We start from the raw sequence: 23,374 nt of genomic DNA on the forward strand, positions 1-23,374 counted from the left end.
ATGCATGTAAATTCCTTTATGCTGCTTGTCTTCTCCGACGGCGATGGTATCTTTCCGTAGAATTATTGTACGTGTCACATGATCGGAATCGTGCTACAGTAATATCAGGAGCATGGCAGTGGAATTAAGGATGTCTTGACCACAAAATTCACGGGATAGGAACACACGCAGGACGCTATCGGACGCCAGCCCTACGTCCACAAACCACCGCATCGTGAATTAGGGCAATTGCGTCAAATGGGCGTAGACATTTGATGCATCTGATCTCTGGAAAATTACCAAGAATTTGTTGAATCCATTCCACGCAGAATCACTGATTCGGTATGGCCCTTTCCGAAGTGATAAATAGGGGTCTGTAACAGTTTCGTAGATTCCTCACCTAAAACCGTCTCTACAAGCGTCTGTCAGTTAATTACTCAGCTGACTTATCGCAGGACACACCTGTGTTAAACGATATTTCATGTGTTTTCGAGTCATCTGAATTCCATTGTAGACTTCCTGACTTCACTAAAAACAAAAATCAGGTCCACTTTTAAGAGTTCGCTACATTGTCAAAGACTGAAACTTCTTGAACATGTTGTGTGGTTACTGTAGCGTCACAACACAGATTGCGTTCAGGAGTACCGTACTGGTTACGTGTTCGTTTGCATTTGGTACAGTAAGGCAGACGTCATCAGACGTCAGGACAATGGTCCACAATGCTATTACGTTGATACTATTCCACGAAGTTCCACAACTATGTCACTGAAGGCCTAGAAAAGCTATGTAGTTAAATTTAATTAAAAAGATGTCGATGGCAGCATTCAATAGCTGCCAAAGTTTAAAATCTCCTGCAGACGCTGGAAAATTCACCGTATTCACTGTAACTAAGCGGGAAAAGAACCTTCATGTCTTTACTAGTTGTGGCCTGTCTCCGTTGACTCGCCCAGTACATCACTTAACACTTCTGTTGATGGTCCGCTGAAATCATAAAACTCAAGCTTGCTTTTAACAGCGTGATGAACAGGAGACATAGGAAACCTTAGGTGTAGAATCATTCCCAATGTTACTTAAAGTTCACTTAGTTTCTTGTAACATCGTAGCGTTGGATGTGGCACTCACGGTGTACCATCACCGTGTTCTAGTTTTGTCAATAAAAAATACGTTCCCAGCCCTGGTGTTACGTGACGGAGGTGCCTTGTGAAACGCATGGCGGAAGCTCCACTCTATTGCACAACACTTTGTCTCCGCATACCACAGTTTTGTGACCTCTACACAGACGCCATCCTGTTTCATCTACTATTAGGCTGCTATCGGCTTTCACATTGAAAAAGTTAACAATTCCATTCCTCGATACTTCATTCATATCTCTTTTAATCAGTACTGACGATCTGGTTGAAAGTCCTTATCCTGTTAAGCTGCAATGATTATTCGTGTTAATTCCACCCGCGGTTGTAGTTCCAGTGCTACAGTTTCGAAATTCATGCTAGCATTCTACCACTGAACGACTATCAGAGTAACTGAGTAACAATCATGTATTAAAATTCTGATCGCTACCTTGTTAATTGTAACAGTTCCACATTTACATGCACACTCAGTGTATCCCTGCGAGATGCATGTAAGACGGTATCTCCGACTGTACAACTTACTATGCTTCCACTCGCGTGTGGAGCGTGCTGACGTTCTTCCTTGGCTCGTACTAACTTGACACGGTAAGTGCTGCCTTTCTTTGCTATGTCACCTGTTAGTCTCATCTGATACAGGTCCTAGATACTTCAGCTATATTCTAAACTGGGACGAAATTTGGTTTTTATACTGTACGAAATGTGGTTTTTATGCAGTCTCCTTTGTAGATAGACATTTTGCTGGTATCCTGCCATTGAATCGACGTCTACCATCTACTTTACCTACAACTGAGACTACGCGATCATTACTGTTCATATCCCGACAGATGGACATCCAGTTATTTCTGTAAGAAGACTGATTATAATTTTGATTGATAATGCAGTCATAGGTTACGTTACGGGGGATGATAATGGGATCACATTTTGTTTTTGGAATAAACTAGGTTCTGTTTGTTCGAAATGATGGTCGCATTGCACCACAGGCGCAAAGATGCGAGGTGGCGTCAGTGCCATACAGACATGCCACTTGCGCGAGTTCATCCAGCAACATAAGCGGCGCGGAGGATGAAGATACCGACACCGCCTCGGCCAATTGCCGGCCGAGTACAATCCGCCAATAACCGGACGACAACGGACAGAAGCCTACTCGGAGATAGAAGAGCAGCTATCGCCCATTTGCTTACACATCATCGTCCAGGGCTGAATTCGACAGGGAACGTCGATTAGTGAACCCTTAGTGAACACACAGTTGTTGTAGATTGCATTTGCTATGTGCTGTGAAATTTACCTACAATTATTTGCACTCAGCCATTGAGGTCCTTTTTTGTGTTGTATTATATGCAGTATTGCAGACTTATTCAACAAGTCACAAAGATAAGTAACCCATTTTAACTAATTTGTGTGAATTTGTGACTAATTTGTTGGAGTGTTGTCGAACCTTCACTCTCCCATCCTGTCACCTGACCCTGGGGCATAGCTGTGTAACAGTGGCAGTGCGAAATTGTCTTCGCCGTGTACTGCAGCAGAGGCCGTTTCACGAACTCACAAACTCGGCCTACCGTAACAACAGTAGCAACTTGGCCTCCACGGCAGTAGTGACGAAGCCTGCACAAACCTGGCGACGAGGATTTACAAAAGTATTTTGTTTCGCTACAGATAGGGAGTGGCATCACAGTGACTGCATTGGCACCAAGTCATACAGCACAAACTCGGGGCCTTATGGTGTGATCTGCTATTAGGTACAACCACAAATCACAGTTAGTGCGTGCCCGGGACATTGCGACATGTGAGCTAAGTGAAGGACACTGCGAACTGCAGCCATACCATTTCTGCGCAAACCCCAGAACCCATTTTTCGACAGCAAAATGCACGACAACTTGTTGCTGCACGAACACGTGCTGTCTTGGTGTCACAGGATTTCAGCCTTTTGCCCTGGCCCGTCAGATCGCCAGACATCGTCGCCAATCGAAAACACGTGGAATATGGTGAAACGACGGGTGCAGCCAATGCCAACCATCACAGATGAACTTCGGAACCAAGTGAATGCAACATTGCAGAGGACGCCATTCGCGCCTTACTCGCGTCGATGACATCACGCATGGAACAACTTAACAGGGTCCATGGTGGACCCTGTGCGTACGACGCAACAGGACACATGCTGAACCGAGGTGACTGAAATGCTAATCGTTTCTGCGTAAGATAATAATGTAGAGATCCTGTGAATATGACCGTCCTGTCTCTAGTCGTTCAAGGTGTTCTATTTTTTTCTGAGCATCAGTGTTAAAAAAAAAAGATTGCCGTGTATTCTCCTTGCTAGCTGGTCTTCTTTCGTCTGCGTAAAGGCGCCGGTTGTTAAAACACCTCCATAAACAAGTCAACAAATCCACTAAGAGCACTGCCTAAGACAATCCCTTCAATTTGCTCGAAGATTGGTTATTTGGACATTGTCTTAATTCCAGTAGAACAAAGATTACATACCCGCCGGAAAAACGTGTTCTAAAGATTCATCAGATTTTACAACACATTCTATATGAATGAAGATAAACTTAAGGTAAATTTTCATTTGAGAGTATAGACAGAGTTATTTTCAAAATAACTATCCCATTCGACATCGTTTCCATTCGTTCACATAAGACCTTTGGGTAATATTTAAAATTACGTTTAGGACCAAAGTTTTTGTTTACCACTAACAAATGTTTAATGTGTACTCCACCGGACGCCCTACAAACATACAGACGATAGTCAAACTCCTCGAATTTTCTGCGATGATTTCGGAAGTTACTGCGTTCACTTGTCTTCGTACGCGGCGTTGCTCTTCATCCAAAGTTATACAAAGGGTAGGCACATAGACGGTGTCGTACGTAGACGGCCCACCCAGAGAAAATCCCACTCCAGGGGATAAGCAGATTTTGCAAGTAAATACATCCCTTACAGTCGATCAGTCATTAGGTAGTTTATTGTTCAGAAATTATTTTATATGCAGGCACCAGTCCTGTAAGACCCATCGCGTTGGAAATTGAAATTAATGGGGTGGTCTCGCAGTTATGGAAAAAACGGGATGTGTGAGGGAGCTATTCGAACCACGGATACTCGTACCAGAAAACACGTCAATCTCAAACTTAAAAGTGACGCCAAGGTACTCTTCGCTGCGTTGCGTAAGGTTAAAGTAAGCCCCCAAGTTTTTCTTCATTCGTGTATGGCATTATCCTGTGAAATCGGATGTATCTTTATGAATCACTTCTCGTTTTAGCAGATGTAAGAGCTTTATTTAGGTATCGTCTACTAAAAGCACAGCGTCTTAATTTACGAACAGATTGGTGGGGTTGCTTTAGGCAGCCACCTTTGTCAATTTGTTAATAAGTTGTTGTGCTCAGCAATAGACATTATCGGAGCTAACAATGTCATACTTTCTCTGGCTCAATATAAAAAATAAAATCTCCTGATGATGCACGCTCAGATACACAATGCACAGCGGAATATACATGTAAATGCAAGCAGAGAGAGAGAGAGAGAGAGAGAGAGAGAGAGAGAGAGAGAGGGAGAGGGGGGGGGAGGAGGGGGGCAGTACAGTGAGTGACGTGTTCCCTCGTGGTAGGGAGGGTGAGGGAAGCTGGCGTTAATTACGAGCGGAGCGGCTCAGCTTTGTGGCGCGACTCGATTATCGCGGCTGCCCCAGCGCTGGGCTCGCCCAGCCGGACATTTATCGACGCCCTTCCTTCCGTGGCAGACGCGAGCCGTGTTGTTAGCCTGTTTGTCTTGTCCACGCGCCACTCATTACAGAAAGTGCACGAGTGCTCGTAGTTCAGGAAACTGAGTACGGCCCGTGAAAGTGGAATTCAGTTCGTGTACTCCATGGCGATTAAGAGGCATGGTAGGGGGAGGAGAGAGGGACGGGATGAGAGCTCGTACCAACGCTCGTGTTCTTGTTAAGGAGGGCGGTCGGGAGCTGGAGGGTTAACACACACACCTAACATATATATACACACACCTCGGAACAAAGTGTCAGAGACGTGTAAGAGATTATTTAAAGATTCTAGACTCGCATGCCCGTTGAGTAGTTATTTCGTTGATCTTCCAACTTGTAGAAATTTTCGTTTCGACATTGTAGGTATGATATTAAGCAAATTTATAGGTACAGTAATGTACCGTGTAATTGGTCGAAGGGACGATAACGTGACTTTAGGAATAGAACGCAGCACCACAAATAGCGAAGAAAAGAAAACCGAAATATTTTTAAATACAAATCTAACACTTTAAATTCTAATTTTAAATTTATACATTGACTGATGCAGCGTGGTGTAGTGAAATAGAATCCAGGTTATTTTGCTTTTTTGTGATATTGAAGAGCAAGACTGACTTTTTCCAGCTTCCCATACTAGTCTACCCTGTGCAAGTCTCTTCATATCTGAATAATTCCAACAACCTGCATCCGTTTCACCCTGCAGTCTCCCTCTACAATTCTTAACGTATCCCAGGCGCGGATCGGATCGGTGTTGGCGGGTGGGGGGGGGGGGGGGGGGGCGGCGGCGGCGGGGCAAACCAGGGTATCGGTCCCAGGCCGTAATATCAGGGGACGCCACATTCATATTCTTCGAGGAGGAAAAACCTTGTTTCACAAAGTGTTAAAGTACGTTAGTCTATTGATTGTTCATATCATTTTGAAACGCATCCCTGTTGGTTTAACATTTGAAGTTGATATCTGTACGAATCATAAGTTGATATTTTAATGCATGCATACCATACGTGACGTCTCTACCTGAGGAATTCACTTCGCAGCTAGAAATAAAAACTTATCCACAGGTAAAATGGGACGGGGCTATACGAGCTGAGCCGAATAAACCGGAACGGGTGAATGCCGATAGCTGTCTGTGGTTGATCGGGTGTGCGAACGATAAGCGATGTTACAATTATTAGCAAAATCCATAGTCAAACTACCAGAGTGGAAATAAGACTGATAGGAACAACAGGTAAGAAACCTTACATATTACCTTCTCCGTGTCTCCAAGAAAATGAAATTTTGATAAATTTTTGCCAGTTCGCTACACTACTAAGGGCCAGTTGTACAGCCCCTAGTTAGCAGGCGCTTAATTTGATTCTCGAAATAGTTGCGGAAGACGCGTTCTACGAACACTTAATAACGCCTAACCAGAGAATAAAAACGGGATAACTAAACCGGTGATACTGACGGTTCGTGAAGTTAACCGGATAATAAGTATTGACAACGGCAGGAATAGTTAAAAAATTACTGATGAAAAGATTGTTTGTTAAAACTACGAAGGAGAAGGAAGAATATGTCGATTTAAAATGTATATAAAAATTTCGTAGTACTACTACTTTTCGATCTCATGCTTGAGAAACTGGAGCATATGAATGAAACACGAAACTATTTTCTAACGTAGAACTTTCTGCTTGTAGTAGGCCTAATGGGTATTTCATAATGGTACTTGGCGAATTATATTGTCGGGTTATTTACGTAAATGAGGTAGGTAAATATTACACAACGACATTTTGATTTTTAACGTAGCAAAACGTTTGACAAACTTCGATGAAGTAATAGATTCTTTCGCAGAGAGGATAGCACACTGTGTTAAGCTGTAGCAAGATTAGAGAGAGAGAGAGAGAGAGAGAGAGAGAGAGAGAGAGAGAGAGAGAGAGAGAGAGAGAATGCTGGGACCTAAGGATTGAAGAAATGTGTACTGCCTTGCTTGTCTCTTGTCTTTAATGCTTGCATGTTCCCTGTATGTAATGTTATGTTACGCACGAGAGAGTTATTAGCTAATAGGCAATAAGAGTGCAAATTTTCTGAAGAACTCTTTTTCGCTCAGTGTTAACTGTAGGTTTTTAAAGGGATAGGGTGTCAGATCGGCCGACTGTAAGCAGGAGCGTCACCACAGGACACCTTGATTTCCACTGTCGTGAATATAGGTTTGATGGCTTCCATTACAAAAGACGTTAGAATTCCACAGAGCGAAATACAGTGACGTGCGATAGAAGGATGCTGTCCGAAAGAGGCGTGGCACTGCTCTTTGGCACACTTAAGACCAAATAACCTGCTGTAAATTTCTGAAAAATACATTTTTACAATTTTTGACGTCCTATCTCAAACGCTCGAGGGGGAGTGAGGGGGCGCCATTATAAAGTTTTTGCCCCGGTTCGGAAATATCGTAGATCCGGGGCGGCCCTACCCCTCCCCCACGCCGCTACTCACTAATTCATTGGGTCGTATGAATGAAAAAGAGAACATTGTCCGGAGAAGATTCTCGGAGAAAAATATTCTCTGAAAAATATTCTCTGAAAAATATTCTCTGAAAAATATTGCCGGCCGGAGTGGCCGAGCGGTTAAAGGCGCTACAGTCTGGAACCGCACGACCGCTACGGTCGCAGGTTCGAATCCTGCCTCGGGCATGGATGTGTGTGATGTCCTTAGGTTAGTTAGGTTTAAGTAATTCTAAGTTCTAGGGGACTTATGACCACAGCAGTTGAGTCCCATAGTGCTCAGAGCCATTTGAACCAAAAATATTCTCTGAAAAATATTCTCTAAGAAAGATCTCAATTTCGTGTGAATAAAAAATTGGAAGCATATTATCTGACGAGGAAGTTCATTCTCACTATCTCCTCTCCTCATTTAGACGGTTCTTTGTATGTGTCGTCTGCCGTGTACAGCACAGAAAGCATGCGTAATGTTTCATTTCATTCAACTCGCTCAAACAGGCAAGCTATTCACTGTACAAACATGAAACTGGCAGTGCTTATTCTGGAAGCGTTGCACCACGTTTCGATATTGCTTTCATGTGCAGCAACAAATTGTTATGACGATGACGGACAGTTTACGAAAATGCATTTTCTTGCAATGTTAACGAATTTTCGACATTCTGGAAACTTTTTTGCTATTAAAGTGAACACATTGTGCGAAAGAATTATTAAGATTACGTGACGTTTTCATCTACTGCAAACCGGAACACTTTCGGAATTATCTAACACAACATAATTTCGGTTAAATACGACGGAGAATGGTCTGCTTGCGCGTCAAGTACGTAAGCGGTCGCCCGTGTGGTGCGTTACGGGAAACAGACTGCTAGGCTTGTAATAAACTAGTGTCTAGTTTTTCTAGCATACCAAAATATAAGATTTATGCTGTGAGAAGACATGATGATGAACATCGGAAAATGTCTTTTATAGCTTTCTGGAAGGAAGCTAGCCAGGCAAGTAATGTTTTCATTGTTAAAACCGTATAAACTTCTACAGTTTCTCTCTCAAGTGTTTCTTCGGGGCTACGTATATTCTTTTTGCCTCGCAGCCAACATTAATGCTGCCATTACTACCAAAAAGTCGGTAACACTTAACAGAACGTGCTCACCTGGGAGTATGCTACAGAGCTCACTTCAAAAATGTAGAATGTTCTTCGCGTGTGAGAAGCCCGTCTAGTTTTATTCATACGAAATCGGAGAGTGTGCTTTGTTTTGAGCAACTTTCCCTGCCCTTGTACTCAGACTGCGTACGTTCTCGAGTGAAGTATGTTCTCAGACTCGCTTTGTTCATGCGATCCTGAGAATGTTCTCTGAAATAAAAAGTGTAAAGTATATTCTCCGTTTTATTCATACGACCCATTGCTCTGTTACCAAATTGCCTACTCCTTCACGCCGCAGTATCTGTGCTGTCAACCAACCCCTTCTGTTACTGAAGTTGTACCATAAATCTCTTTCTTTCTCCCAGTCTGTTTCAGTACCATTTCATCAGTTACCCGATCAGCCTGTCTAATTTCGAACATCTGTCTGTGGCACCATACTGCGAAGTATTCTCCTGGATTCTTCTCCGTACTGTTTATCGCCGACGTTTCACTCCCGTACATTGCTACACTGAGGAAAATAATTCCAAGAACGCTTTTCTTGCTGTTGCCAGATCACATTTGATACGTTCTCTACTTTTGCCATCGCTGGGTATCTTGGTGCCACATTAGCGGCACACTGCTACTTTCACTGTCACTTCCTAAACAAATTCTCACATCATTTGACATGACTTTCATGCATTCCATTACTGTAGCTATATTTTCGTTGGTGGTCAACTTAAGATCCCTTTTAAAGCCACTACCGATTTACTTCAATGGATGTCAAGTAGCCGGCCGCGGTGGTCTCGCGGTTCTAGGCGCGCAGTCCGGAACCGCGCGACTGCTACGGTCGCAGGTTCGAATCCTGCCTCGGGCATGGGTGTGTGTGATGTCCTTAGGTTAGTTAGGTTTAAGTAGTTCTAAGTTCTAGGGGACTTATGACCACAGCTGTTAAGTCCCATAGTGCTCAGAGCCATTTGAATCATTTGATGTCAAGTATCTGACAGGATTCAAATATCATTGGCACAAATCAGTGTTCTACATACGTGGCTAGCGATAAGTGGATATATGTACAAATTCTACTGTTTGAAATGAAATGTTAACATGTAATGGTCAATACGTCACACTATGGTTACGTAGGTAGACACATAGGTAATTACCTCCCCAATGTATGGTATCTATTATTTTTAGATCTGAAATATTGCTGTTAGAAGAATTACTAAGTAAATGTAGGTCTGGCAGCTGCAGAGACAACTACTGATCGTATCACGCTGGCACTGACGGCTGACACCATACGGAAACGAAAAGACGTTGTGAATCACGTAACACATACTCATTAAGTTCAAACGTTTTGTGGATGCTATTGCCTCTGCCCAATTGACTGGTTCCTCACGTACGGAGTTCGAAGAACGCCCAGTAATTATTACAGGTAGGAATCGCGTTCCGAATTACGAACCGTACCTCCACGATGAGGATCCTGCCCATCCAGATTTTCGGAACTTGATGTTGCATCGAAAAATCTCCGATAGCTCTTGGGCTTAAAAAAACTAAGATTTAAAAAGAGTTCGTAAAATGATTAATACTGACTGCTGTGGAGCTAAAAAGTGCTAAGGAAGTGAACTTTTTATATCGACAAACTAACTACTAAGAGAAAGTAACGCCGCGGCTTATATGCCAGTTCCACTTCTGAACAGTACAAACGAATGACATCAAAAGTCAAAATTGGCCACAATTTAAAACTTCATCGGGATGATTATGGCAGGAGGTTTAAGGGCACAGAGCACATTCATTTACTTAGTCTGCCTGTGTTCCTGGGCACAAGGTTAAAAAAAATGAATTTTCTAAATGTAAAACTATAGGCAACAGCTGTTAAACAGTCAAAAGTGACTCGTTGCAGCGCTGTTAGAAAAGGCGTTATCATTGAATTCAGAGATTGAAATGGACCTAAAACCGATACCTGACAGATAGAATCATACAATTTGCTCATAATGAACTATTCTGTCCTGTAATGTAAACCTTAACTAAGCATAAATATCCTTCTTCACATGAAACACGTGGAGCTGTCTGCCCCATATATCTGAAGGATTCGCTCTGTGACAGTGTCATTTCATTTAGACAAAGCACTAAATTTCAACAGAGATCATTCTTGCTGCAACGTCCTTTTCGGCTCAGAGCCTAATTTCAAAGGCTGGCAATACTATTACAGTAGACAGTAATAATCAGTAGCTACATATTGAGACCGTTGGGTTGCAATGGTAAGGCAAACATCAGGCAAGGAATGACTTTACTGGTTACACGGCACGTTTTGGAGTTTACTCATCAGATGTCTATACAAAAAAATCTTGTATAAAAATATTTTATAAAATATTGTTATGCATGGCCATAGAATTCCACTTTGATTGAAAACACCTGGCACGAACTATAATATACCTATCCAGGAACGATTTACGTAGACGTAGTCTTTCCAGTCGTACGTGAAACACATTCGCAGATCCTTATGTAATTCTACAGCGTGCGGACTAGGAAGAAATTTTTGCCACCAAGTAGCATTACAAAATGTATAGTAGCGCCTAGACGCATGAACTCCTGTAATTTATTGTACCGTGTGTCTGATGGCTGTGAACAGACTTGGTATGAAAGAAATATTTTCTTTATAGAGATAGAGATGGTGATGACTTCGCAGTGATAAGATTACACAAAGTATTTGTTAAATTCGGAAGCATTACGTGGCACGACACATTGTCAAAAGTTTCAATCTCAGCAACTGATCGGTATGACATGCGACATAAAATTAAAATATTCTATAGCATTACAGACGTATGCCACAGATTTAAATTCCAGCAGTAAGACAGAGGAAGGAGAGTACAATTATTCGTTAAAACTAGTACATCACAGCTAGTTATACTCAGCAACAGAAAAGTCTTCTATTTGATGTAAGCGCATTAGCGCATATTGGGTACTTTCTGGTACCGGATTTGAGTCTGACAGACGGAGTGTCTGAGTTTTAACGACAATATAATATTCTCATTCCCCTCTATCACTGCTTCTATTAAATTTGTGGCGTATGTTTGATTTTCTATTGTAGATTCTAATTTCAGGTTGCATGTCATATTGCACAGTTGTTGTGATTAACTGTTTGCGATGGTGCCGCCACTAATGCTTCAGATTTTAACAAATATTTTCTGAAACTCTTTTATCACTGGGAAGTCATTACTATTTGTATGAAGAAAATATTTCTTCTGTAATAAGTTGGTTCACAGCAGTGACCCACGGTGCAACAAGCGTACAGTAGTTAGGCACCGCTACACATTTTGTAATGCTACCTGATGGCAAAAATGCACTCTTCGTTCGCACTCTGCAGAATTACGCCAGTAGTGTGCGAATGTTTGCTTAACACACAACTGGAAAATCTATATGTACGAACAGCAATCGCTCCTGGGTAGGTGTACAATAGTGTGTACGCCATGTGTTTTCAAGTTGAATGCTATAGCCATGCTTCGCTGTGTCGTATAAAACGCTTTCCTGTGTTACTTTCTGTAGGTATCTGATGATGGATAAATACCGAAACGCGTCATATGAGCAATAGTCATTCCTTGCCTGAAGTCTGACTTTCACGATCGCTATTCAGTGAGCCTTTATACAGAACTATTGATCATTATAATAATGGTCGCCTGCCTCTTGAACTATTTTCAATAGTCCGTTGTAATATAAAGCTATTTTTGTTTCCCACTTCTTACTACAACAATTTTATGTACATACCACATTTTAACACAATTGTATAAAAGACATATGGTCTTTCGTAGGAACATAGATTTCTCAGTTTGAAAAGTGAAGGTTACACTAGTTTTAAGTGTAAACCTATGCCACAATTTATAATTGTTTGTTATTCTTTAAATTGGAAGAAGATATTAATTTTGGTGATCCCTGAACATTTCCAGTTTTTTCAGGTTAAGAATAACTATTTTCTCTCTGACACAATAATACAGATTTATTACACATTACTTAATCTATAAACATTCAAATCGATACAGATATTTAGTTACAAAATTTGCTTAAGTCACCTCATACAACTTCCATACAACGAATATAAATAAGTTTAATAGTTTCTCCATGTTCAGATTCCGCAACTGTTCAACTGATTAAAAACTTCTCCAGTTACTCTTTGATACTTCATTCAATCGATTGAACATTATCTGTAGAGATTTTTCGTTAGTTAATAAATATCGTACTTTTAACATTTTTTACAAAATAAAAATAAAAATTTTTGTTGAATCGAAAATTAGAAAGATTGTCTTGCCTCTGATAAATCGTCAATATCCATATCACTCCGACGATTTACCTGAAGGCAATTTGTCGATGCTTCGTAAAATTTAGCCGCCTCTGCGTGTGAACGGCATAGTGCCTAGCAAATGCTGCTTAAGTTGCTTTCATACAAGAGAAAAAAATGTTCATGAAAGGAGTATGTGATGTTAAAATTAAATAACATGAACACAAATCTAGACAGAAGAATGCAACGAACTATGTGTGTATTGCGAAAGCTATAAGCACTAGTTCAAAAAACTGCTAACAAATAGCTCTGTGTGCTGCAAGGCTCGCATCAGCATATGTAAACAAAAAGACCTATGCAGTCTGCCTGCATTCGTTTCAAAACATGCAACGCTTGCAGTAGATAGGTGGCAGGAAAGAACAATGAAATTTGCCATCACATCTTGGAGTGTCCCAAACAAGTTCTGTTGCCACACAGGTCGGTCATGCAATTCCGTCCAACATGGTGGGATATTTGCAGTAGATAGTGTCTTCCACTGTCCCCAAAAAGAGTCGGATAGGTGAATGTGAAGGTCAGTCCACGACAACACCCTTAAATTTGGGATAATTCAACACAGTGGCTATTTCTGAAGTATTCAAGAATAGAGGGAAATATTCGTAATTGTCTTTAGTTGAACTGACAGCCTTTATATTCGCGATTTATCGTGTAACTGGTATTTAACGGATTTCGCTTAGTGCTCAAGTTAATGACTTCACGCTTACAATTATATAGTCAATTGCCACTTCGCGCACTATACAGATATATTGCCTAAATAATTTTTCAGTTAGTTTTGCCCCCCCTGATAACTTCACAGAACAGTAAACTAGAGCATCATCTACAATGAAAGACGGTTGCTCAGATGGTTTCCTGAAGAATGGCTGGAACACTTCCTTAGGGAAGATCAGATACATCTTTTTTACTCGATGACCTACCGTCAAAAACTACGAACTGTGACTTTTCTGAGAGGAAATTACGAATCCAGTCGCACCTTTTCGGTGCTATGTCATTGGTTCCGTTTTGCATGTTACTCTTGCCCGGTAGATTATCAAACGCGTGTTTGGTGACATTGTTCCGAAATTTTAACATAATGGACATTATCGAGTCTTAAACGAGGAAAGAGCCGATAACATTGTAAGTAGGCTGTTTAGGTTTTTTTTATTGGTAACGCCACGTAGCGCTCTGTATGAAAATCACTGGCTGTGCTGTGTGCAGTCTGTGACTGGTTTAAATTGTTGTTTGCTATTCTAGTGTTGGGCAGTGGCTGTTAACAGCGCGTAGCGTTGCGCAGTTGGAGTTGAGCCGCCAGCAGTGGTGGATGTGGGGAGAGAGAATGCGAAGCTTTGGGAGCGCATTATCTGGACGTGTGTCCATCAGAGACAGTAAATTTGTAAGACTGGATGGCATGAACTGAGATATATATATATATATATATATATATATATATATATAGTGACTTTGGAACACCATTCAGGGAAATACATTGTTCTTTATCGAAATATCTCATTTGCTAACTATGCCTATCAGCAGTTTGTCCCTTCAGTAGTTAAAATCTTTTATTTAGCTGGCAGTAGTGCCGCTCCCTGTATTGCTGTACTTAGTGTAACGAAGATTTTTGTGACGTAAGTGATTTGTGAAAAGTATAGGTTAATGTTAGTCAGGGCCATTCTTTTGTAGGGATTATTGAAAGTCAGATTGCGTTGCGCTAAAAATATTGTCAGTTTAGTGTTGATCAGAATAGGTAAAGCGAAATGTCTGAGTACGTTTAGTTCTGCTCAGCTGTTTGAAAATAAAATAATTTAAGAGGTTTATCAGCACAGTAATTCATTAATTTTTCTAAGGAGACGTTTCAACATCATTGCTACATACCGCAGCTCAAAAAGTAACTTGGGAAAATGCAGTGGTTTCGCTTCGGACCAGTAAAATCGCCAATTCTGTGTATTCACGAATACATAAAAGTGAGTGTCCACGTGTGAGCCATATGCATCCATCATCAAATTCTTTATTATCAGTCGCTGAGAGAATGTGTTTTTGTAAAGTCAAACCTTTCGTTGCATAGCGGGCACGTACTTGACCTGATAGCTATGGTTTTGAGTGGAACCATTTGTACACTGTATCTCAGTATAGTATGCGTTCTGCATACTGGTCTCTGCTGCAATCATTCAGACAGATGTTTCCGGGTATTGCTGAACAAGCCTGGAAACTGTGGCTTCATTTTCAGGCGTAACTACAGTCTTCGTGGTACCAGCATTCCCCACCCGATCAGCCACGCAGTCAGAATTTGACGAAGAACTTGGAAATGGTTTTCGCATCAGGTCCTTCAGGCTCATTAAATACTCTGACAACTTGGTCTGTTCCCAGACCATGGACGTCGCCCACCCGACTCCCGCCCACGGGCGGGTTTACCGGTTGGGCTCCGCCTTGCGTCTCTCTGCCGTGATTTTCAACTTCCTTCTTTGTCCTGTCTTCCTCGCTCCATCCCCTCCACCCCCCCCCCCCCCCCCACTTGGTTAGTTCCTCGGCCTCGAATTCGGATGGATCTCCGCCGAGGTCCGAAAGATTCCATCCCCCCGATGGTGTTCCATTCCTTTTTCCGCCAAATTTTATGGGAGTTTCGGGATGCTGTTGTTTCTTACACTGATGGCTCTAAATCTTCTGATCATGTGGGGTATGCCTTCACGTCCTCTGTTGGAACGGAAAATCATCTGCTGCCACCTACATGTGGGGTGTTTACTGCGGAATTGATGGCAATTTCCCAGCCCCTTACCATTATAAAACAGTCCCAACACGACCGCGTTTTGTTATGTACGGACTCGATGAGTGGCCTTCTTGCTATTGACCGGTGTTTTTCGCGCCATCCTTTGGTCTCTGCCATCCATGACCATCTCGCTGATATTCACCGTGCTGCTTGTTCCATTGACTTCCTTTGGGTCCCTGGCCATGTGGGTATCCCGGGTAATGAGCTCGCTGATCGTTTGGCTGGTGGAGCAGTCACTTACCCGCCGTTTTCTGTAACCCCTCCTGCAGCGGATTTACGGCTTCACATCAAATCCCACTTCGCACAGTCATCGGCCAATTCTTGGGAGGCTACTCCCCTGTCTAATAAACTTCATGCGATTAAGGTGACACCAGGCCCGTGGCGTTCTTCCTTTCGCCTTTCCCGAAAGGACTCGACCACACTGTGTCGTCTCCGCATTGGCCATACCAGGCTGACCCATGGTTTTCTTTTGCGTGATGAGCCACCCCCACTTTGTGGTTGTGGAGCCTTCCAGTCAGTAGCCCACATTTTGGTTGAATGCCCCCTTCTTTTGGCTCTGCGTGCTAAGTACAGACTCCCCCACACTTTACCTTTCATGTTGGCCGACGATTCCCGGATGGTCTCTCTGGTTCTCGGTTTCCTCCGGGAAAGTGGTTTTTATTCTCTGTTTTAAGGTTTTTAATCTCTCTCTCTCTCGTGTTGGGGCAGGGCGGTGAGTGTTTGGGTGTCTCCCACTGTAAGCCGTGTTTGGAGATTCCCGACTCACCTCCCTGACCGAGATCCTCTTTTCTTCCCCTTTTACTCTCTTTTTACCCCCTTTTTTTTAAGGATTGGTTAGTCTCCTTTTCCCATACGTACTTCTACATTCTAGCGGTTGCACCTTTTAAGTCGCAGGTGGTCTTGCCTATGCTGCTTCAGCATAGCGTTGGGTTCGTTCTCTTGCTGACTTCCCTCATTTTGTTTTTACCATTGACAACATGACTGCCCTTTTACGTTTTTAGCCTTTTCCCTTTTATTGTTCTGACTTTCCTGAGATGTCACATCAGCGGAATGGACCACATTTGAAACAAGGGACTGATGACCTTGCTGTTTGGTCCCTTAAACCCCAACCAACCAACCAACCATAACTTGGTCTCGTTGCCATATTAGTGTCCTTAACTGTGGTATTCCAGTACCAGAAACACGTTCATTGGATGGCATGGTATCAGCCTCGTTTTTCCGTGTACTAACATTATTTCTTGTTTTGTTAGGTAGGTAGGTAGATAAGTTTAGCGTTCCGTCGACAACGAGGCTGTCAGAACCGGAGCACAAGCTCGGATTACAGGAGGATGGGGAAGGAAATCTGCTGTTCCGTTTTCAAGGGAACCAGCCCGTCATTTGCCTTAGGAGATTTGGGGAAACCACAGAAAAAAAAAACCTGAATGACTGGATGGAGATCTGAACCGTCGTCCTCCCGAATGCAAGTCCATTGTGCAAACCGCTGCGCCACCTCGCATGGTTCTCACGGTTCGGAGTACTGTTTACAGGCATTACATATTGCGATTACAGCGCGATCCGTTAGCACATCTTGTCACTACTACTTCCAAACTTTGTATAAAATTCTTAAGGAACTCACAATAGACGTACCGCCCAGTATATTCTTCTAGCGAAATTCGTTTTCATGTTATTTGATTTTAAAACCTGTATGTCGCAGGCGACAGAACTATAGCGGCAACACACAGGTTATCCCATCCGAATGTTCCATATATCCCAGTGTACATAGTCTCCTGCATCCCGGTTACACACAAGTTCCTCGCGTATGAAAAGGGCCTTAAAAACGGCTGCCGCTCGCCTACATAGGTTTCACACGTGCCCCTCTCCCAATCCGACGACAGGAGGGGCCCAGCAGTCTGTAACGATGGCTGCTTCAAAGAGGTGACGTATGAGAGCGCCAGAGTGGAAACACGGCGCGAGTCGCAAAGGCCGTGTCCTGGCTCCTCTAGGCGTTCGATCTCGATTCCGCTCTCCAGGACGTGCTCGGCTTGCTATCAGCGTGTCCAGTCCCCAACGGTTTCTCAAACCATTCTTTCGTTAAAATTTAGCTACTTACCTATGACTTCCCCGTCGAAGACGTTGCAGTGTAGGACACAAAATCAACGAACACTGATAAGCTAAAATCCTGGCCGCTGCACAGTGAGGCGCCCACGTGACACTATATGGGAAGCATATAAGTGGAACAGAGACGAATGGGGAATCGTTTCAGCGATAATAAAGGTTTCAAATGGTGAAGTCGACGGACATAGGCGCCTTGACAAAGGACAGATGGTTGTGACCCGCCGCCTGAGACATACGGATACTACCGAAATGCAGAATGAGACTACCTAACATAGAGCAACAACTTCTTCGTGAAGGGAGCCGGTAATGTTACTGTAAGAAACAATAAGACTATTTAATGTGTTCTAACATGGCAGTTTCGTGCCGAGAATCGTACTGCACAACTCTGCTCACTTTTGGGGGAAACTGCTTTGGCGTTTCCTCCACGCTAAGCGACGGACACAAAAAAGAATTTGGGGGATGTGTTTGCTCGTATCGATAGTTGGTCGTACAATCTCGTACTTGTTGATTTTACTGAAAGTACTCCACAATTATCAGCTCTCATACTTCGCTGCGCAAATGTGGTCAACATGTTAACGCTTTACAAGAACGACTGGTGGACATAAGTAAGTTGGGGTGTATCTGCACTGCAGTAGTACAATAACAAAAAGCCAAACCCTGTAGTTACAGATCACCATAGACAGGTAATACCAATTTGCATTAGATACACCGGTATTTTTTCTTAAGACCTACAAAATCATTTAGCTTGTAGGCCTAATTCACAATTCGGAATACTCTAAGATATGGACGTCAACGGATCGCTAACGCATATTCATAGCACCCCAATCTTCAACGTAAATGCGCACAGTGCAAGGAGTCAGAGGTCATGTTTCTTCTTTGCAATGGTTTGTCATACTTCCAGTGGGTTACAGCTATAGCAAATAACAGAAAATGCCGAATACTTTCCTGCTAATGGTGATGGTTAAAACACGAAACGTGAAGACACATTAGTTATTTTAATATTGGCTAGCATTTTTAGGTGGAATGGCACCCTGACACCCACATAAAAAATTCGCCTAGAGAACTAAGTTTTTGCAGAATTTACAGTGATTGCATGCACTTTCTCAAAATATCTTAGGTTAATTTTTAATGCCATTCTGAGTAATATCATTCTACGTCATTAATTTGTACTGTCAAAGTATCTTAATAATTTTCGCTGTTATTTTGTAGATTTTGAGGAAGCGTTTCTGGCTGGGACGGGTTTCTGGCAAACACACATTTTGTAGACACAGACAGCAGATCAGTCACTTTCTATTTTTGTTTTATGTGAAAGAAATGCTGCTACGTTTTTAGTTTTACTGTTTCCTTAACTTCCCTCATTTATTGTATCCTAGAAATGGCAGACCAATAGTTAATTTTAAAGCAAATGAAGCATTGTATTTCATTGCTACGTCACTTTGTGAAACTATTTACAGATTATGGTTACTGCCATTCTGCAATATAGTGGATGGCTGGTGACAACAGGGAGAAGCTACCGTTTAGACTAGTGGGGGGCATGTCCTAATAACTGCACGTACACATTCAGTTCAAGCCACGACACACAGGAACAGGGACATCGTCTCAGCAATGCTATACTAATTCTTCTGCCTTGTTTCTTGCTCATTTTTTCGGCACTGTCATTAAAACAGCACAGATCCCTTCCCAATTTTTTTTATAACGCAGTGTTTCAAACGATTGCAAATTTTATGAATTAAAATTACTTTTTAAAAACAGTTGATTTAAAACGAAAAATTTTAGCGCAGCTGCTGTAGCCAATGGATATTGTATTTTTACTCAGTTATTACTAAAAAAATATGAGAAACCAAACAAATAGCATAAAATACCGGTTATTCAGAACTGAAATACTGGTTTCCGTCCTGGGGAAGTGAGTGATCTTGAATACACATCTTAAAATTGCCTCAGCACACAGAAATCTTTTACGCCGGAATGTGCTGATATCAGAGACTTTAGTCACAATCGGCAGTACGCACCCCTGCTCTGCTAGTCATTCCCTGTCCTGTCACACTCATAAGTGTAGTAGGCGGGAAACGGCTGTTCATCTGCTTATGTACGATTCCTGATCTATCAAGTATTCGCGGTTCTTGCACGAGATGCACGTTGGTGGCAATAGAATCTTTCTGCAGTCAGCCCCAAATGCTTGTTCTCTTTTTTCTCGATAGTGTTCAGCGACTAATACTCCTTTCTTCCAGGGATTCCCGTTGGACTTCACAGGGCGTTTCCGTAATATTCACGGGTTGTTCTAGCCCAACGGTAACAAAATCTAGCAGAGTACCTCTGAGCTGGTTTGACGTTACCATTTAATCCGACCTTCAGCAGTACTCAAGAACTGGCCGGACGATTGCTCATTACGCAGTCTCCGTAGTAGAATGCTTCCAATACACTGAAGTCCACAATTTGCCTTTGCTACAACGACCTTGGGCTTCCTTTTGGTTTCACATCGCTTTTCGACGTCGCACTTTGATATTTAAAGTGACTGTTCGGAGACATAACACACATATTGTGTTTGAACAGCATATAGTTTTTCCTGTTAACATGCATTAATTTACGTTTTCCCACGTTTAGAACAAAATACCATTCAACGCACAAAATAAAATTTTTGTCACATTCATTACGCATCATGTATCATCCTTCAGTCACAGTCAGTAACCTGTACACTATAGCGTCATTAGCAAACAGTCAGCTTGCTGCCCACGATAGTGATGTAATTGCTGCTTTACCTGTGGTCCCGCACTGTAATCTTCGAAGTGTGCATTTCACAAGGTGAGCTCAAGCTTACGTACTGATAAATCTCCTCCCACGCGATCCAAAACCATCTCTCAAAATTTTACTGTATCGGCAATTTCGTCAGGAACTAAGTCTGTTTTCAAGGCTTCAAAGACCCAGTTTCTCGTAGCTTGCTTGAAATTTATATGATGGTTGTCGCGTAACTAGTATCTGTACATTCATTCCGCTTTTCGGACACTGCGTCTTACTGCATCGTACGTGAAATCGATGTCTGCAGGGTCCTCTAACAAGTAATTCCGAATCTTCCGCCGCCATGAACTGTAAACAGTGGTAAACTCTGCCGTAGACTCGTCACAGAAAGTTGTGTATTGCTTTTCAAAGTAGCGCCACCGGTATTGATGCAGAAAAATAAAGCATTACAGAAATAATGCTTCATACAAACTGCTTATTCATAACTTGGTGCGGCATGGAATATGCTATTCGATCATAGATCATTTCTGAATATTCAGTGTAGGATTCTCATCGTTTCTACTTTGTATGTCAGATATTTTATTTAAACCGCCACAACAATGCAGGTTTTGTATATCGCTTAATGCTGGCACGCTGTGAAAATAATTTTGTTTCTCTTTTTGGCAAGAGTTACACGTATTCGTCTAGACCAGTGTTAAATCTTTCAGAATAGTTACCATCAGAGATTGCCACGACGTAGCCACAATCCAGTCCCACTCCGAAAACAGGATCCTAAATGAAGCGCAGAATTTGGCACTGAAAGCAAGTTCATTGATAACACCTACGAGTAGCCAAAATAGACCCGAACTGCTGAACGGAGAGGGCAGCTTTTGATGCGAACATGACATGTTAAAGAATATGCAGACATCAGAAATTTAGAGAACCTTCCAGAAGGGATAAATACAAAATAACAAATAATTGCTGATGGTCGGTTTTGAATTGGCGACCCGGAGCACGCCATCCAGCGACGCTAACCGCTACGCCAAATTGCGTGCAGCTCAGCTCGCGGCGATATTATGCACTAATTCTGGCGCTTGTTAGAATCCTTGAAACACTTGTTACACCTGGGACGGCTTCTAGCTCCATCAACAATGTGTTTTTAAACTCATATGTGCATGTTAAACATCTTTGTTTATTTTTGGGAATAGCAAAAAGTCTCATTGTGCCATATCTGGCGAATATGGAGGCTGGACCATTATTACGGGATTATTTTTACTTCACGAACATGCAACAAAATGTGGGCAGTTCGTTTATCTTGGTCCGATGTCCATGAATTGAATTGTTTACCCACAAATCGGGGTGTTCTTGCCGGTTAGCTTCACACGAACTGTTTATATGTAGTATTCCTTACTGATCATTCGACCTTGTGAAAAGATCTCATAGTGATCTATGGCGTTAAAATCAGAGAATACGGTGAGTAAAAGCTTGATATTTGACCACAGTTGGGGACCTTTTTCCTATTTTGACTACTGGTTTAGACGTCATACCCATAAATCCGTGTTTCATCACTAGGTATAAGTTTCAGTAGATTTGCCGCTGTCTTCGTTCGCAAAGAATGTGGGACAAATTTCGCTGTCACACGTTTCATAGCCAAAACATCCGAAAACATAACTTATCATAGACAAGTTGCTATGTCGACACCATCAGGGATTTCTTTGGATTGGGGGATCATTCACAATCATCTCTCTTACTTTTTCAACGATTTCATTAGTTGATGTATAATAGGGCGTGCAGGCCGCTCGTCATCTAAATCTTAACGGCTATCTTGGAAGCGTATATACCACTCACAAACCTTAGTTTCAAGCACAGCAGATTCATCAAAAACTGTAACATCCCTAATGCACTTCATTCCGTTCTTGTGACAAAATATACTACAAATTCTGCGACCCATTTTTTATGTCACAAATAATCCCAGATAATACCCAAATACACATCTTCTTAGGCAGCTGACAGTAGACGAAACATCGGATATGGCTATCACTGTACAAATAGTACCCGAATTCGTTTACCAACCCAATATCGAAAGGAAATCGTGCTAGTCGTAATTACAGAAGTTCTGTTACTTTATGAACACCTCTTATGCTTTCAAAGTGGCGTGCTCCTAAACGTATGTAAACATAATATTCAAGGGTGCGGTATAACATCCTGTGACATACTACATGCCAATTACACTACCGTACAATTGGAAGCGACTGTTAAGCAATTGAAATTCCAACGATGAATATGTCAAAGACGACTATGAGATAAAGTGAGAAAACACTGAGGTATGTTGATAATCAGCTAAAGACCAGATATTTTTACGCATTCCAGTTACCTATTTTCTTCATTCTTCACCAAGTAAGGGGCAACCTAATAGACGATAATTTACCTGTTAACGTGAACCATTTGTCGCATTCCTTTTTCATTGTGATATAGGCCTGATTATATGCAGCTGTAATGCACACTACACTTGCGCAATTGTCACAGTTTGTAAATGTTAGAAAGTTGCCTCCATAAAGCTGAGACATTTTTTTTTCTGTGGAATGTGCTCTTTTTGCCACACTAAAAAGTAACACATATCATGTACGACTAGGATAATTACCCATCCTTTTACACTCGTAATTTGGTTCTATGTCACTCGAGCAATCTGTTGCTGTCATCGTACCATTCAAGCTCCAGGCAGCAAGGCTATAAAGTTAGTAATACTATTTACATTCATGGCGCCTATCAGTCTATATAAAGGTTCTACTCACTGGCTATTCACTTATATGCGGCAAAGGCGCCACAATATTGGTCTGTTAAAAAAATGATATTCATCGCTGGAAACAGGGTAAAAGGATATGTAATTACATGATATTGTCTGTATTGTTTGTGATAGCATTAGTAACAGGTTATTACTGTCTGCTGGGTTCCGCGACGTAACTCGATTCGAAAGGACTGGCAACGGTATAACAGCGAAAATTAAGCGCGTAGCTCTGCCCTTCAGGGAATTCAAGGGGACCGGGTCGTGAGCGTATATCCTATGGTTGGCCATGCTAACG

This window comes from Schistocerca cancellata, chromosome 4 (assembly GCF_023864275.1).
Source record: "Schistocerca cancellata isolate TAMUIC-IGC-003103 chromosome 4, iqSchCanc2.1, whole genome shotgun sequence".
NCBI classification, from domain to species: Eukaryota; Metazoa; Arthropoda; class Insecta; order Orthoptera; family Acrididae; genus Schistocerca; species Schistocerca cancellata.